Source organism: Amblyomma mixtum, chromosome 3 (genome assembly GCF_055824585.1).
Source record: "Amblyomma mixtum isolate Tamu chromosome 3, ASM5582458v1, whole genome shotgun sequence".
NCBI lineage: Eukaryota > Metazoa > Arthropoda > Arachnida > Ixodida > Ixodidae > Amblyomma > Amblyomma mixtum.
The window spans coordinates 106,086,888-106,104,090 of record NC_143014.1 but is presented as its reverse complement, the minus strand read 5'-3'; the positions used below and the strand labels follow the sequence as shown (position 1 = coordinate 106,104,090).

Sequence of the window (17,203 nt, the reverse complement as noted above, 5' to 3'; positions counted from 1 at the left end):
TTTCTTCCTTTTACACGCCGAAAATGAGGCTCCTTGAGATGGCGTCTCTGTAAAACATCACGCGATACTTCCACGTAAAACGATGACACTATTTGGTTTGGCTCCGTTCAATGCTGTGATTGAAAATATTATTAGAAGCTGAAGGGGCTGTGCACACCTCGTCGTTTTTTGTTTTTTAACACATCCACCGCGTACTGGCACGCTTTAAACATGAACTCATGCAGCGGGCAGGACTTCTTTTTCTCTTTTTTTCGCCCCTTTTTCCTAAGTCCACAAGAAGCGGTGTGCCCTCTCGCCCCTATGAGAAGCCGCAGCCGCAAATTGCTTGCGTCAGCGCCGTAACGGTGCATGGAAAGATCCGCTCGGTCACTATAAAAGGGCCCACGCAGACGCCACTCCGTTGGCAATCGCTCGCGGATTGGGAATCTTGGCTCCTGTCTCCACCTTGTAACGGACGCCCTCACGCATACGGACCACCTGCGTGTGACACCCAAGCGTGAGTACGCTCGCCCCACGTCTTTTTCCGCTGCCCATGGGCGAAAACTTCGCATTCCGACGCCCCATTGTGAGCCGGAGCAGTAAGAGCAAAATGGGAGCACAGGAGCGGAGAAGGGTTACTCCCTGCGTCTCTCAAGCTTGCCCGGAAATTAAGGGCTATCGTCGTTTATTCGTCAACTGTTCGGATACCGCAAAGCTTCAGGTGCTCGCAATGTTCAAAACGGACGGGCATAAAATAGGCGCTTAAGAGGACAAGTTTGAGCCTGAGGACGACGAACTCATGCTCACTCTTTACCTCGCGCGGGGCTCAGTGACGAGGTTGCGAAGGTTGCGTTGCAAAAAGTGGACGACTTGTTGTTGCCACGGTGTTTCCCTAGTTTGTAAATAAGTTCGCAGCAATGCTGAAGATTTGCTCGCTAACGCAGTTCGATATCTTTTAATATCGGTCCTTGCGTGTCTCAGAAGGATCCCGTTTTTTATCAGGAATTCCACAAAAAACTTTTGAATTCAGGAAAACTTCCTTAACCTTCGTCATTATTACTCTGTGCAAGGTAGGAAAGAAATTCCTGTGCTAGAAAATTATTTATTTTTATTATGCAAGTGTATTGCGGTGAATGCACACTGCATTTGCCACCTCTCGGGAAGAATTTTAAATCCTGTAGTAATGAAGACGTGCAGCTAGATTCGTATAGAGGAATGCTAGTGCCTCTATGATTCCCCCTTGAAGTAAAATTTAAATCTTCATTGTCATGCGGCTCGTAACGGAGAGAAGATGAGCAAATGGTTTGTCCCGAACATAAAGACTGAGCCTTGAGAGGTGTGCATTCGTGATCTGCACCTAGTACCGTGTATCAGCGTGAGAAATGGAGCAAACCTCAACTCTGTCGCAGTGTACAGTAGGTAAATGCATGGACGAATGCAGCCAGTTAAACGCTTATGCGCAAATTTATGCTCTGAGGCTTTCGTGCAGCTAAGTCGTTCATTGCGTGCACAAAACCCTCAGCCTAAATGTATTTGAACTGAACTTGACTTCGTCTGCTCCAAAAACAACTTACAAGCGAAAGTACTGTGCAACAACGTTGCCCAGGTTGCCTACTAAAAGAAATTAATTAGCAAATTTCCTTAATATTTATTCTCAGGCCTGATTGACTGTATCAAAGAGGAGATATCTTTCTCTAATATACGAAATGTCGCCTACACAGTAATGTCTTCCACAGTGTTTGTTGCCTTATGCTCAGTAACAAAGTCCACGGAAACTGAAATCTTACATAATAGCGGTAACCAACCCCTTCCCAGCAGCTTTTTTTCGCAGTGACTTGCGGATGAAAATGGCCAGGTACAAACTATTATGCGCAGCGGCACAAAGTACACCTTGAAGGGACACTGAGGAGAACTACATAGTATTGTTGTTTGCAGTATAAATTGATTCTTTGGCTACTTCTGGTTATGTTCAGATTTGTCCAGCAGCAAAAGTCTAATTCATCACAGAGAAAAATTTGATTTAAAAATCTTTTTGCCAGTCGCTTCAAGCTCATGACGACCTTGCCGAAAAGGACTGTTTGCCACTCTGTGAATGGAGAGGCAGAGTAGCCTCTGGGATCCACACCCAAAAGTTGTCGCCGCAAGCATTTTACATGCGGAATGGGCTGGTGGTGGCGACGCCTGTATCTTTTTTTTGTCTTTTCTAGCTTACGACACCCCTTTTTTCGATCAGAGTGGTCTCTTTTTGATTAGAACGTGGCACCATATCGATATAAGACGACTTCTATTTGTACTGTGTGTGCCCATACTCAACAATTCTGGACAAAAGCATTTTCGAGCGGGAAACCGTTTATGAGTGCAGCTTTTTCATACAATGTAATATTTCAATATATTACATTGTATGAAAACATTGTATTACATATTACAGCAAGTTCATACGCATGAGAAATGTGGATGCAACTGATAACGCTTTCTACGGTAATTTCTTGGTACGCCTGCACGTTGGTGATAATCGCGTCCCTGCAAGCCCTAGCTTCACTTCGTGTCCAGTGGCCAGTTGTGGCGTCTTTTTTACGCGAAAAACACAGCTTTTCGCATTGCTTCTATGAGAAGGAGGCATGAAGAAGGTATGAACTATATACAGACTTAGCGAAAAGTGTTTGGGCCACATGGTTTGCTTGCTTTTCAGCCGTGCAGTGGGGCACTTACGGCACACGTGTAGCTCAGAATTGCTGTGTGTTATATGGGGAGGGAGGTGGGGGTTGGGGGGTGGGGGGGTGGAACCCTCACCTTCCCCTTTCAAGGCCTATCGGGTTTTAGGAGTCACTTAACTCAGTGCTCCACCAGACAGCTCAAAAGCAAACTGTGTAGACTGCAGACCCCCCCTTATAATGACTTCTCAGTGAATAGTGGCGGGGGCCAAAATAAAGCTAAAAATAATTGTGGACGAGCAAAACAGCCTGCACCTGCTAGGCATTCACAGGCTCAAAACAATCGAAAATAAATAAAGAGGGCCTGAAAAAAAAAAAAAGCCAAAGCGAGAAATTTTGGAAAAAAGCCAATTGAAAAAACAAAAAAGTGGGCAGGTAGCGCCAGCAACAAGTCCCAAGGTGTCTTAGCGAGCACAGAGGGATGAAAAGATCCCCGCGCGAGCTGTTTTATGGAGGAATTGAGAGTCTTTAATGGAAAATGCAGGTACCCCAGGATACGACATTATTCACTCAGGATAGCAATTTCACAAGCCTAATAAACAAATTAAACATGGACTTACAGAATATTGTTTTATGGTGTGAAAATAACTTACTACAACTTAATCCTACAAAAACCACTTTCATGATATTCCGCTCTCATCAAAAGCATGTCATCCCGAGCCCAGCCGTTTATCTGGGACATCATATTATCACTGCCTCCGAATCCGTTACATTTCTCGGCATCACGCTTGACTGTCATCTAAAATTTCATCTACACACCAAATCTATCAGTAAAAAAATTTCATTTGGAATAAGGGTGTTAATAAAAACTAGACTTTTCTTTCAACGCCATGTTCTCTTATCCCTGTACTATGCTTTCATTAACAGTCACCTTAATTATTGCCTATCATCATGGGGTAATACCTATTCATGCCATATGTCATGTATTTCTCATCTTCAAAATCAAGCGCTTCGAATTCTATCTTTCAGCCCATACACAGCCACTGCTTCACCTCTTTACTCTGACCTAAACATTCTGCCATTGAAATTCCTCCTTAATCTTAGGTTAGGTCTTCTAATCTACCGCGCTCGCAATAATAACAACCAACTTCTCTGTTTTTCCGTATCTTTCCTTTCTAATTGCAATAACACTAGATTCTCTGAACAAAATAATATGCTTCTACCAAAAGTGAACACAAATTATGGAAAACAAACTGCTTTTTTCTCCGCCATCAAAACCTGGAATTCATTACCACTAGCAATCAAATCCGCACGTTCGCAGCCCGCTTTCTACACTTTACTAAAAAAACATCTCCTATCAACCCATTCAGCTTCATACCATGCTTAAGGTTGCCTTCATCTTATTTTATGTTCCCCACTCTGACAGCAAACGGTCATATTGTTAATCTTCTGGAACCTCTTTTTTTTTCTTTTTTTTTCTTTCTCCGCCTGTGTATTATATCTGCATTTATTCAATGCCCATTGTTATCTTATGTCTTTTTGTGTTCTTTCTATTGCTCTTATGTTTTGCTATTTTATGCCTTTTTTTGTTAAATTATGCCCGCTAACTATTGTATAACTTATTCATTGCCGCAAATTACACTAATAGATTTTAACTTGATTGTATACTTTTATAGCTCCTCTGCCAAACTTATGCACTTTCCTTATGTATTCCTGATGGGAGGTCCCCCAGACAGTTTTCACTTTGGGACCTCCTACTGTACTAACTTTTTTATGAAACTCACAACTCATTTGTATTTCGTTTTAATAAACCTTCAAACCAAACTCGGCTATCTTGACAACAATACATAATGTTTGAAATCGGTTTGTAGCATAGACCGCGTGAATCGCTGATACTTGGTTGACGCACTGATAAGAGATGGCACTATTTAAACGACACTGGTAGAGTCACTGGAGAAAAACCGCGATCCACGTAGCACGCCAGTGGCCTTGGAAGCTTCATGATCACCGCCACCTCATGTGCTCAGCACAAAAAACGCTTTCACTGCATTCTGAAAAGTTTTAAAGTGACTCTAATTCGGCTGCATTCGTCACACTACTTTTTAGGCAAAGCAAGCACTGGGAATGAAGATAATCTTGTTTTTTGAAAGAAAAGAAAATGCAGATTTTAAACTCATTTCAACCCCAACGTGTGTAACTTCGCGCGGTCTAGATGGCACCATAATGGCACTAAAAGCCGACGACTAAGGTTAGACCCAATTAAAAGGTCCTGAGAAGTAGCACACTTTTTGCGGGAAGCAACAGGCGGCTGTAGCCATGAAGCTTCCAAAGCGGGTGGCTTGTGGAAAAGCATCGCGATGCTCAGAAAATTTTTCTTTCCACGGACTCTAGACACAGGTAGTAAGTGCATGAAACCACAGGGGGCGACGCCTGCCACGCTGGCACAAAAGGGGAAGAACATAAATAATTGTCATAATCACCATCATAATCAGCTAATCTTTGTCTACGGGGCTCGTTCTACGCGTCCACATGCTTAGCGGCTGTAGTGCTACAGGCCACTGATGGGGTTACACGTTTCGGGGGCCAGAAAGCGCCCAGAAGATCTAAAACGCTACGCGCGTTTTACGCCAGGGCAGAGAAGGACTCGACTGGTCGGTAACGGCAGATTTATGCGGGAGCACGCGAACATGAAAAGGATTATAAGGCGGCTGAAATGCGGCCAACTGAATAACAGCGGGCGGACGACGTCCTAAACACTTAAATGATCAGGCTGAGACCGGTTCAAAGAGTGTGGCCAGTAGCTACGACCCTCCTCAAAACTGATATGCCTGTCGTGCAAAACATTTAGTACTGACAATCGCGGCGACTAGACAGAGCGGAGCCGAGACGGCCGGGATGGGAAGCGACAATTTGTTTTAATGTAAAATGAGAAAGAGCTGCGTCACGAGAGGCGCCGCAACACACGTTTATGCAGTGGTGATACGGACGGTGACTTTTAGTGCGTAAGCGCTAATCCGATGGGTACCATCCCCTAGCAGAATCGTCCGTTGTATGTCCCGTTGTTTGTGCGCGCCGTCCCGCGGCACTGCCCGCTCATCGTCGTCTTCTACGTAGCACAAATCCGTGCTTTCGCACTGATTCGGATGTAGTAAACACTCTGTGTAGTTTTTTCTTTGTTTCGAAAAAGTTCCAAAAGGGGGCGTCTTCGGAGGGTGGAGGCTTCACACACACTGCCAAATGCTTTCTCGCCAAAAGAAGACTACACTGCAAACGAGTAAAAAAAAAACAACAAGCTTTCCACAAAGCACCCTAGACATTAACTAATCTATGAGATTCGACTGAGTTACTAGTCTGAGCACCTTGAATGTAACTATCAGTCTTAGCTGCGTTATACTAGATGGCATACGCCTTCTCCTTGTCCCGCAAACATTCTGTTAAAGGCTTGGGCAAAACCTGCTGGAGAGTTTTCCATAGTCCCGGAACGTCTGCTTCTGTCTTTTGCTTCCCGAGCTTTGAGGTGAGTACTCAATGTTCCTAAATATTGATAACTGTCATCACGACATGGAAAGTATTCAACGTGCATAAAGTTCATGAAACACCAACCACGTCTGATCAACCGTGAAAAATACTGGACAGTAACCTGAAGTTTACTCCTACAATCATCTAAATCGAGGCAAAACGTCCGTGACCAACGTTGGTAGTAAGAACCGCGGAATACTCTACTATGAGGACGCGGCCCAAACTCACCGAACCTCTGCCATGGCGTGGGTCAGAGTCCCTAGGACAGAGAGCTTGTACCGATATTTGTACGCGCTATCGACCTCTTGCTCGCTTCGCTTCAGGCCAAACTAAGGACTGAGGAAATCGCTCGGCAAGCCATCGCACAACAGCACCTGCTAGGCCGCCTACTTCATCTTAACCAATAACGCGAACATCGGTGGTACAGTGAGCAGTATACAAACAATAATAACTGCACTGATATGCACGGCCGAGTAGAAATGGAAGCGCAAAATATTACTTCGGCCCTGTTCAAAATACCTGATGATCTCGACCACAGTTGTGTGGAAACGATGGTGAATTCCGTCAGCAATGTGATCACCTGGACACCTGCCCGCAAGGAGGCATAGTTCCTTCGGAAAAGACGGCGCAGCCATGTGAGCGATTGTGATGATCCCATCGTCAAGGCAGCTTACCGGCGCTGCAGACGGGATCGCTAATCCCTAAGCACACTAACCACCGCCGGCCCTGCTTTCAACATAGTCGCAAACAATGCTATACTGCACTAATTTGCGGTACCTAGCTAGCGGGACCACACTGCGATCTGCAGGTTCCAGCATTGAGCGACATATCGTATTTAATCTGTAACAGATGGTGCGATAAAAAGGTTATTCCAAACAGCCGTCCCCACCAAGCTTCCAACACCGCGCACCATACCTGCGGAATCGTGGCTAACAAGTGTACGATACTGAGAGATCTATTCATCGGAGTAATTTATATTTTCTATTGTTTCTTACATGGCCCCTACTTTGTGCCGTAAGGAAGGACTTTCCATTCAGAGGAAGGCTGCCTACCGTACAAAAGTTTGCCCTTGTCCTTAATCATCAAAAAGGCCGCCACAACGGCTTCTACAGCGCAGATAAACCGTCCCACCTGGTTAAACCGCTTCAGTTGAAACTAAACAACTACAGGTTGTGGCAAAACGCCCTCCAATTTCGTGAAGAAATGACCTTTCAAAACGTTCCGCGCCCTTTTATCGGTAATCGTTGGTACGCGCATACACAGGGCTCAGAATCACTAGTCGGATGGATTCAAAAGGGTTTTCGTATTATTTACAAGCTATGCTCAAAACGCCCACGGCTGTCAGTGCGTCATTATTTTTGAAATGCAATGTAGCGGTGCAAGGAATGCGTTTTGTTCGCGATATAAATCGCTGATGGTCACGACAGGTTGGTTCTGTTCTGATGCTCCATTCCGCTTCATGTCCTTAAAGACCCCCATGGGGGTATTTTATAAGGGGTGAGATTTACGATGATTTAGAAACAATACGTCTTCAACGTGAGTCTTTAGCGTGATTTGTTATATTGTCGAGAAACGTTGTTCGGCAGGTCATGGCGGCGAGCAGTGGCAAAGCGTTTTCGCTGCACGGGGAAAGAGGCTTGGAAAAATTGGTAGTTTAAGTAGGCAGACCGGAAACTTGAAGCGCACAGCCCGTGTAATTTGTAATAGAATAACATAACGGGTGCTATTCGGGGACGAATAAAAGCATTTGCTAAAGAGGGAACGGACGGCTTCGGGATTTCGTCTTCAAGGATAGAACATGGAGATAGTAAATTTTATTGGCGCAAGGGCAGCTTTGGCTAAAGAGCACCATACCACAAGGTGTTTTATCGTCTACACAAGGTGGGGCTAAAGACCCATTTTCCAAGCATTTCACCCCCCAGAAGCCGAGCACCCCGTACCCCCCGCATACAAGGTGGGTGCGCACATCCCTACCCAACCATGACGGAACGCTAGTATACAACGTTGGAAAGTTCCATCCTAACGATATTAGAATGGAACGCGAATATTGTACAGACGTGTAGGTAGAATGGATGAGTCTCACGGTGTGGTTCTATATTTGGTGCGCATTCTGCATGAGGGCGACGGAGTAATTTGTTGTCTACCCTGCTGGAAGGGCACACAACGCCAAGTCTGTCCAGTGATCGCGAATAATTCGGGCATCTCCTGTCTAAAGCTATTTTCTGGCCAGTGCTTTCTCAAGTCAGAGCATTGTATCTCTACTACACTGTGAACGAAAAAGAAAATAGAAAAAGTAGTGCATATGGACCTCAATTGATGGAAATAAAATTCTCCGAAGGGAAACAAATGCTAGCTCGTATTAAGAACTTGGGATTGGACTCGCAAAACTATGATGAGTTTCCGTACGCAAGATGATTCGTGGTTGTCGCGCACCCATGCGCTGACCGAACGTGATAGCGAACATGATAGCAAAGGTGCCGACGAATCACGAAGCGATCTTACGCACGAAGAAGAATGGCCGCGAATTTCGCTCTCAACAAACGCATGACAGGGGCGCTGTGGGCGCAAATCCGTCGCCGTATACGTACGCGCAGCTGGTCAGAAGCTCTTGTGTGTCTGGCAGGAATCGCTGCTTCTGGTATACGCGGGGCTCTAACCAGTTAGTCTGTAGGGCTTAATTGAATGCCCACGAAACCCATTAACGAAAATTGCTGCAGGTCAGAAAAAAAGCAACGACCACCAAAGAAGCTCTCGCGATCCTCCAGGCGAAGAAGTGGTTCGATGCGATCTTCACGATTGCGTACCCCGTTACCCTAACGTGGGAGTAAGGCTTCTAGTCATATCTCTTATCTAATTCAAAAGTTCATCCTTGGTGCTTTCACCAAGGTGAAAGTTATTAAATCGAAGAAAGTTTTTGCCCTGTGCGATCATCCCATGAGGTGACTGCTGGCGCGTTCTGCTCACGGACGCGTCTCTCGGCCCATAGCGACGCTGAACGTGCGAGACCTGGAAGAAAGAGGCGAGCCTCTGCCGGTGGGCTCCGAAGGGCGTGCCAAGTTGCGGCGCTCGCGTAACGGTGCAATTAACCCGACGCGATTTCCTCGTTCGAGCGGCGCAATTACGGGTCTCGCGTTTAAAGTACGCTCGTTCCCGGGGTGAACAAGTTCACCCTAAAGATGCTGCTGACCCGGCGATGACATCACTCTGCGCGTTGGTCTCGGTCGTACCCTGCAAACACGGTCGAACAACCTGTTTAAAAACCTAGCTGTCTTCCATCTCGCATTTCTGCTCACCTCTGTCGGATGAGTCATTCTTTAATGGGTTCTTGGACAAGGCAGATGACAACAAAATGTATAAATGGAGAAGATATTTCTGGTGCCGTCTGTAGGCTCGAACGTGATGGATGCAGCAAACGGCGCACCTTTTAATTTCTCGCCCAAGGCGCACCGTTTTAACATGAAACCTGTCGCGCTGTGCTTAGGAGAACGTGTGCCAGAAAATGACCATAATAGGGATGCCAATAATTATGGGCGGCTTTGCGCTTGACAGGTATAGCATGCAGTCAGACTCGAAGGTAGAGCCTCAGATGGCTGAAGGACGCTGAAATTCATATGGAAGATATCCGTCCGGTCTACTGGTCTTTTCTAGTGGCAAAATTTTATACGCGAACACTTATTACGAAGCATATTGACAACCCATTTGAATTCTTCTGGAAGCAAACTTTTGGCTTGGCTTTCGTAAAACAGGACACCAAAAAAAAAAAACTTCCTTTATAGAGCGGTCCTCCAGGAGAGAATGTAAATGAAATTGCACTTTGAGCGTCCTTTGAATGTATCCATGAGCCTTACGCACCAGTTGTCATTAAGTAATGGTTAAAAGAAGCCCAAATTTCGCTCGCTTGGTAGAGGACATTATAAAAATACCTTTCAATCACTTGTCAAAATGTAGTGTACTAAAAGTGTATTACTTGATTTGTATAGAATGATCTAATACTCTTGAATCTGTATTTATGTATTGTTCAATATTTGTAACGAACGTCCTCTGTTGTCTTTTCCTTCATTTCATTGGTTGCATATGCTTGCTTCAGTTGACTGTAGTTTTGTGTAATATCTTCTATGCATATAAAACGTACACTTTTCTTTTTTTTATGTTGACGCCTGGGTACGCTATTTCGTGCACTTATTGCATGGGCCAGAACTAGCAGCTTGCTAAGGGCCCAGATGATTTTATCACTCCCTTTTGTATAGCCCTCATCCAATGTGAATAAACTGAAACTGAAACTGAAGAAATAGTATTAGGTTTAGCAATTACCTATCCGCTTTTAAAATACGTGAAGCCATGATGGTAAGTATAATGCATGGTGCAAGTATGATCTAAGCTGCACACCTTAATGTGTTTCTCACATAGAGTTCTGCACGGTCCGCACTCTGGAAAATGTGCATGTCTGCGACAACGCATAGAACTCCTTGGACGCCTGCGTTGAGTCCTGCGCGGTTTTCAAAGCGGATGCTGCCGGAAAGGACCGAATTTTCAGAGTTGCAGGGCCGGCATCGTAGACTGAGTTGGGATGTAACTTCCTCATTATTCTGCAGTACTCGACGAAAGAATCGTGGTCTGCCTAGCCTTCCTAGGGGATTGGTCTGCTTAGCGTGGTCTGTCCAGGGGAATGGTCCCAGAGCCAGGCAAAACTTATTTTTCTAATGTGCTACAGCGGACAGCTTTGCAGTTTTTCATTTTCTACCGTTAATGGGATGAGGTGTGCATAATTTACGAACTTCGGGGTGAACGTAGTATATTCTACTGACAACATACGTATACATAGATGCAGCACACATTTTTTGTTTTTAATTTATTGTCTCCCTTCTGCGGTGACTGCTTTTCGCATCAAAATAAATTGCATCTGTTTGGAGAGAGAAGCAGCTGCTGATGCGTGAGAGGTCATGGCGCATCTTAGCTGAACGCTAAATAAAAAAGGATGCGGTCAGCTTGTACTTGTATTAACTTGTGCATGTTTCAGATCAGAATAATACTTTATTGTGTGCTGAGATGCAAGCCGATTGCATTCTTAACACAGGCAGCTACGATGTTCTGGCGGAATAACAGTTTTTGGTTATCCTGCATGAAAGCTTCCGCCGCAAGATAACTTCAGACATAAAAAACTGCGTTTTTTCAAAACGCTGTCTCCGAACTGACGCAGCTTATGAGATCGTCTTATATCGCGCGCTGTCATTATTGTTCCCATGATCATCAGGTGGAGCTGGAAGCTCCTGCTGACCTCTCTTCTCTAGCGCCCTAATTCACTTTTCTCTGTTTCTCTGTACAGACCATTGAAGGGACCTGCACATATGTAGGCAACGTGTCTGAAGACTTGACTCCAAGGCATTTCTAGCGCAATCTGCTTGCAGCTCTTCGTTCGTTTCCTTCGCCTGGTTTCAAGCGATGGAAGTGACCGCCAGGAAGCGCGCGCTCTCAGCATGGTCGCGGACGACGCCTAACCGCTCTTTGGGACGCAGTTGCCTTGGTCAGGGAAACAACGTCCCTCCTCTTGTATTCCTCAGTCCGTTCGCGCGTAGACAAAAGAGGTTGTCGCAATGCGGCGCACTGCGAGTGACAAGCAATGCCCAAAAGCAACGCTTCAAAATGCCGGCGTGGCGGTCGCGTCGTGAATGGCATCTCGGTGCGCCTTGAACGCGCCCAGCGCGACCTCGCCCACAACGCGTGCGACGCGCCTCGTTGTCGGCCCGGCTGCCATTGTCCCGATCGTTTCACGCTTTTTGCTGACGATCGGTACTTGATCTCGCAGAGGCGCTTCTCTCGGCCGTCTGCCTTTTGTATCGGGGCCTGGACCCAAATATGCGGCGCCTAATGCCCGCAGAATGGCAGCGTCGCTTCGACGGCCAGATGCAAAGGAGGAGGCCCGAAGCGTTGGCACGTCCCCTCCGTGGCTTTGTCGCCTTGCCGTCCTCGGCGCGACCCACATTGGTTAGGTCAAGGAGAGGCGCCGAGAGCCATCGGCGGCCGCCGCCGCAACCCCTGCGTGCGGACCGCCGTAGCGGGAATGCAGTGTCGCCCAGTATGGCACACATATTGTCGAAGGGTGGATCTCGACCCGCCGCTGCACTGACAGCCGACCCGCCGACACTGCTCAGCACTGCCGAGACCTAATGGCTCGTGTACCGGAGCCCCGAGGCCTCGGCGCGGGAGGAACCCGACCAACGGGTCGAAGCAGCGGTGGACGCCGGCCACGGAAGCTTCCGCCTCCTGCTTTTTCCTGCTCTGTTGCGTAAACGTGTACTTCCCGCATAGCTCGAGTCATATTGCATGCACAGACGTTTAACTTTTTTTTCTTTGTTAATCCGGACCGGATAGGCAACAACGAGTGAAAACGGAATCCGCGGGTTTCTCGTCGTTCGGTGGGGTCAGTGTGATCGATACTTTTGTTTGACGTCAAAGCGCGAGGGCCGCCACTACAACCCTGCAATTTTAAGCTCTTGTAATGCTGAAGCTTTAACGCAGGGAGCACCTGAGAAATTTCCCGACAAGGCGGCGAAACTGCCCTGCTTATCACGGAACTGAAAACCTAACTGCGGGAATTCAGACCCTGAAATTGCTCTACTCAGAAATATATCGCGCCTAAACACGCGCACTCGGTCTCTTTGCGACAGGCATCGAATTTCAAAATAATGTCCCCGCTCTCCCGTCTCTGCGTGACAGGGGCATGCCCAGCAATTCTTGACAAAAACATTTTCAACGGGAAACAATTTATGAACGCAGTTTTTGCATATATCGTAAGACTTCACTATAACAATCAATATATCCACCGATCGCCCGTAGGCAGGTTTGCCTTTTTTTATGCTGCTAACTTTTTTCTTATCGTCAAAAAACGTTCCCCATTGTTTTTTTTTCTATGGCAGCCTGCTCTATGCGACCGATGCTCTATGCGACCGATGGAAAAATTTTAAAAGGAAGATTTTGGTGCCCATCGGAAGAATGGACCATTCACTACCTTCAACATTTTCACAATGGTACCTTAGCAATATTCCAATATTCAAAATTGTTGTCCAAGAATGCTGGACATGTTCAAGCCAAAACGGACTGCAGTGTGTGGTAGTCGAAGTGAAATGTTCAGCAAACATATGCATCACCTCTGCATTTTTAGTTGCTGCTACGAATGTTAGTTACCTTTTCGTTGAGAACTAAGGATCGAACTCAGCATATCTCGCATGCAAGGCGGATTGAGCATCTGCCTCGCATATGGGAGGTGCAGTGTGCGATCCCCAGTGCCACCAGGTACCCACCTGTGACACAATGCGCACAAGATTTCCCCTGACCTGCAGCTCGGCTTCTTTAGGGTGTAATGCTTGGGAAATAGGTTTTTGACCGCACCTTCAGTAGATACAACACCTTGTGCCATGACGCTCTTTGGCCACAGGTGCCCTTGCGCTATAAAAATACATCCTCGTCATCGAGATGTGGCAGAAAAAAAGAGTGCAAGCAAGCGCCGCTTTTTCATTAATTCAATTTGTTTCCGAAAGGCCCCCTTTTCTTGAAGTATTACATAAGAGGTAGGGTCAACACAAAATATAACCTTTCTACATGATGACAGGTGCGGCGTGACTTTATCTAGGAAGGCTGATGAGCAGGGGATGGCTGTGATTTAATGCGGAAGGTAGTTCCAGTGACTTGCTATATGGAGGGAAAATGACTTGGAAAATGTAGCCGTACGAGAACGTTGCCGTGAAACTTTCAACGGATGACCGATGTGGTGAGACGTGCGGGACGGAGGTGCGCAGATGCATGGTTCTTGTTTGAGCCGAGAATAATAAAAATGTCTTGACAGAGGCTGTATAAATGCGGCAACGGAGGGAAGGAGGGGGTAATTGGGACTTCAGCTTGAGAGATGAAACGCAAATATCGGATGACTATGAGCGATGTAGCACTGCTTCAGGACAAAAATTAGTCGACTTTATACTCCCCCTCCCCTTATGCAATTGTAATTTTGCCGCGTTGCCTGCGCTGGCGTCATTTTATTCCGCATTGTTTGTAACGTAAAGAGCCACGAGGACACAAATGATGTTGTTGGATGAAAATATGTGCCCACTTGAACTTACGGCGCAGTTATTTGGTACGCTGCACAGAAACCGCAGTGACAAGGAACTAATGTTATAAACATACATTTGCAAGCTGAACACATTCCATGAAAGCATAAGCTACGTTCTAGCCACCGCAGTGGCTCAGTCGCTATGGCGCTTGGCTGCTGGCCGTAAAGAAGCGGGTTCGACCTCAGCCGCTGCGGTCGCATTTCGATGGTGGCGAAATGCTAGAGGCCCGCGTACTGTGCGAGGTCAGTGCACGTTAAAGAACCACAGGTGGTCGAAATTATCCGGGGCCCTTCACTACGGCGTCCCTCACAGCCTCAGTTGCTTTGGGACGTTAAATTCCATAAACCAAACAGTAAGCTACGTTCTCGCTTTTGTAAAAATATACGCGAGGGCATGATCCCGCGCTTCGGACTGAAGCGCCCGTTTGAGTGTGGCATGAAGTAAAAAAAAAAAGAAAGAACAGAGCGCACGCTCGAAAATTGAGGCCCTCCACAATTATGGACGCCGAGTGTGTGCCCGCGGAACGAGAAAAGCCCAGTGTATTGTGCGCGCGATGAGTGCCTGCGCGTGCTTCGCGAACGCAGCGGTTGCTTGTAAGCGCGAGTTCATCTGCAATAATCGCTTCCTTGGTTCGTCCCGTTGAGCAAACAGCGCATTGTGCGAACAATAGATTTCGACATCCGGCCGCTTAGCATAGCAAAGACGGCGTGCCAACCGTTCATACGCCGACGCTGTAAATACCGCGAATGGATACAAAGCACCGTAAAATTAAAAAGAAAACGGTACGCTCTTATGTTTTGCTCAAGTGTAAGCAAGTCTTATTTTCTCTGAACGTAATTGACTTTGATGCCCAAAGAGGCCTGATCGCTCTCGGGCAACATTGCAGAGAATGGTCCGATATGCCAATGCTTCGAATAGATACGTTGCAAGGTTAGCTTTCGCAAAAAGCAGTCAGTGTATACCCTTGCGACTTGCAGTATACACTTTTAGTACTGGTAAGGGCTACAGTTTTGAGAGGGGTTTGTGCTAAATAGTGACAAAGGCGCACGAAAAGGAGGCCGTGCATCTAATATGCAAATAAGCTACTGGGTTTCCTGTGGGGAAACTTTACTGACTGCAGCATATTCAGCCCGTAAGCTTCAGCAGCTGAACACCGCAACCTCAGCCTCTATGGTCAAGTCGCACTCCATTTAAGCTGGAACAGGTTTTACCTTAATGTGACGCCACACGCAAAGAAAGGGTGCCGCGTGTACCTCGCGCCGCAGTAAAGACAGGTGCCTGCGTCGCTCCTGCATAGTGACAGCTGGCCGATTCGCTGCTTGGAGCTTGTGAGCATTATCCCAACTGAATTCCTTTCTCCCAGTTGTGACGTGGAATTAAAGAAACAAAAAAAAAACAACTTGGGGGACACCTAATCACTATTAGTTGTGAAAATGCGATAGCTGAAGAAAGACGTTCTGAGACTGCCAATCACACACAGGTAGCTCATTCCTCCGCTCGCGTCAGAACCTCCTCCTTTCAAGGAATCCACCCTTTGGGTTCTTTTTCTGCCATCAACCTTTCGGCCCCACCCTCCACTCTCCTACAAGTGGAGAGGGGGACTTCCCATGCTCCAATTTGCCACCTGCCTACCGTGGTAGGTGGCAGGCCGCAGTTGGCTCTACCGCTTACCACTCGTGTACCAACCCTGTAGGTGGCAAAATGTGACACCGCTGGCTGGGTGTGGGGACATGGGGCTCTTATGATATCGCATAAAAGGAAGAAGAAAACTACGGCAAGGACAGCATTTTTTTTTTTATTATTCTCGCCAAAATGTTCTTTGTTATTTCACTTCAAATATTCTTCTGTCGTTTTTCATGAATACATTTTTCAAAATTCACGTTTGGCTCCGATATTTTGTCGTAATTTTATGAAAATTTCCTTATTTATACCACTATACCTTGACCAATCTCCCCTCGTGGGTATGTGCCATTATAAAGAGGTGAAGAAGAAGAAGAAGACAGCATTTGGAAGGACAGACAATGTGACCTATGGACAGTGCAAGAAGAGGAAATGCGAGTGTTTGTTTTGTTTAGCCTTCTTACTGCTGCCTCGAGCTTTCTTCCTCTAAATTAATTTGTTTAGCTGTCGTTGTCAATGTCCAAGCTTCGTGTCCAAGCTCGACGCATACATATTTCGGAGGTTAAACTGAAACCTCTTCCGAAACTTGCGTATAAGCCTTTTTCAAAGCCCATCCATGCGAGCCAAGCCGGATTCAAGTTAGCATCGACGCAGCTCCTTCATATGTCCTATTCGACAAAATGGCCTATCCAATCCCGTTAGTTGGTTAAGTAACAAAAGTTTGCCAAGCTGATTTTCGCGAAATGATCAGAGAAATTATTGGAGGTGCTCTCAGATAATGAATGACAGTTTACCAGTATCCCTCAAGAGAAAAGTATGTAACAGCTCTATCTTACTGGTATTCACCTAAGGGGCAGAAACATGCAGGCCAACGAAAAGGGTTCAACTTATATCGAAGACAACGCAGCGCGCTATGAAAAAGAAAATGATAGTCCTGAGTAGCGTCAAGAGACTGGAAATGGACAGAGTGGGCCGGGCAGCAAACGAGGGTTAATGAAATCCTAGTCGAAATCAGCAAGAAGGAATGAGTAGAGGCAGCAGGGCATACAATGCGAAGGCAAGATAACCGAAGGTCTTTAAATGTAACAGACTGGTATCCAAGTAATTGCAAGCGCGGCAGAAAGCTAGGTGGGCGGATGAGATTAAGAAGTTTGCGGTATTAGGTGGCCGCAGCTGCCACAGGAGCTGGTTAATTGGAGATATATGGGAGAGACCTTTGCCCTGCAGTGGGTGTGGTCAGTCTGGTGATTACGTTGATGATCAGAGCACCTGTTGCATGAAGCTTGACACACCCGCCGGAGCTGCTTAATTATTCCAAAGCATGTGGACCTA

The 17,203-nt window shown here is 46.4% G+C and overlaps 1 protein-coding gene across 1 annotated transcript in view; it reads left to right on the top strand.

Moving 5' to 3' along the window:
• The first annotated feature begins 418 nt into the window (after positions 1–418).
• LOC149351259 (uncharacterized) overlaps positions 419–17,203 on the top strand; it is a 34,553-nt gene continuing 17,768 nt past the window's right edge. The window contains exon 1 of the mRNA XM_089580539.1: positions 419–496. The gene's annotated coding sequence lies outside the window, so the exon portion shown is untranslated. The remainder of the gene's footprint in view (positions 497–17,203) is intronic.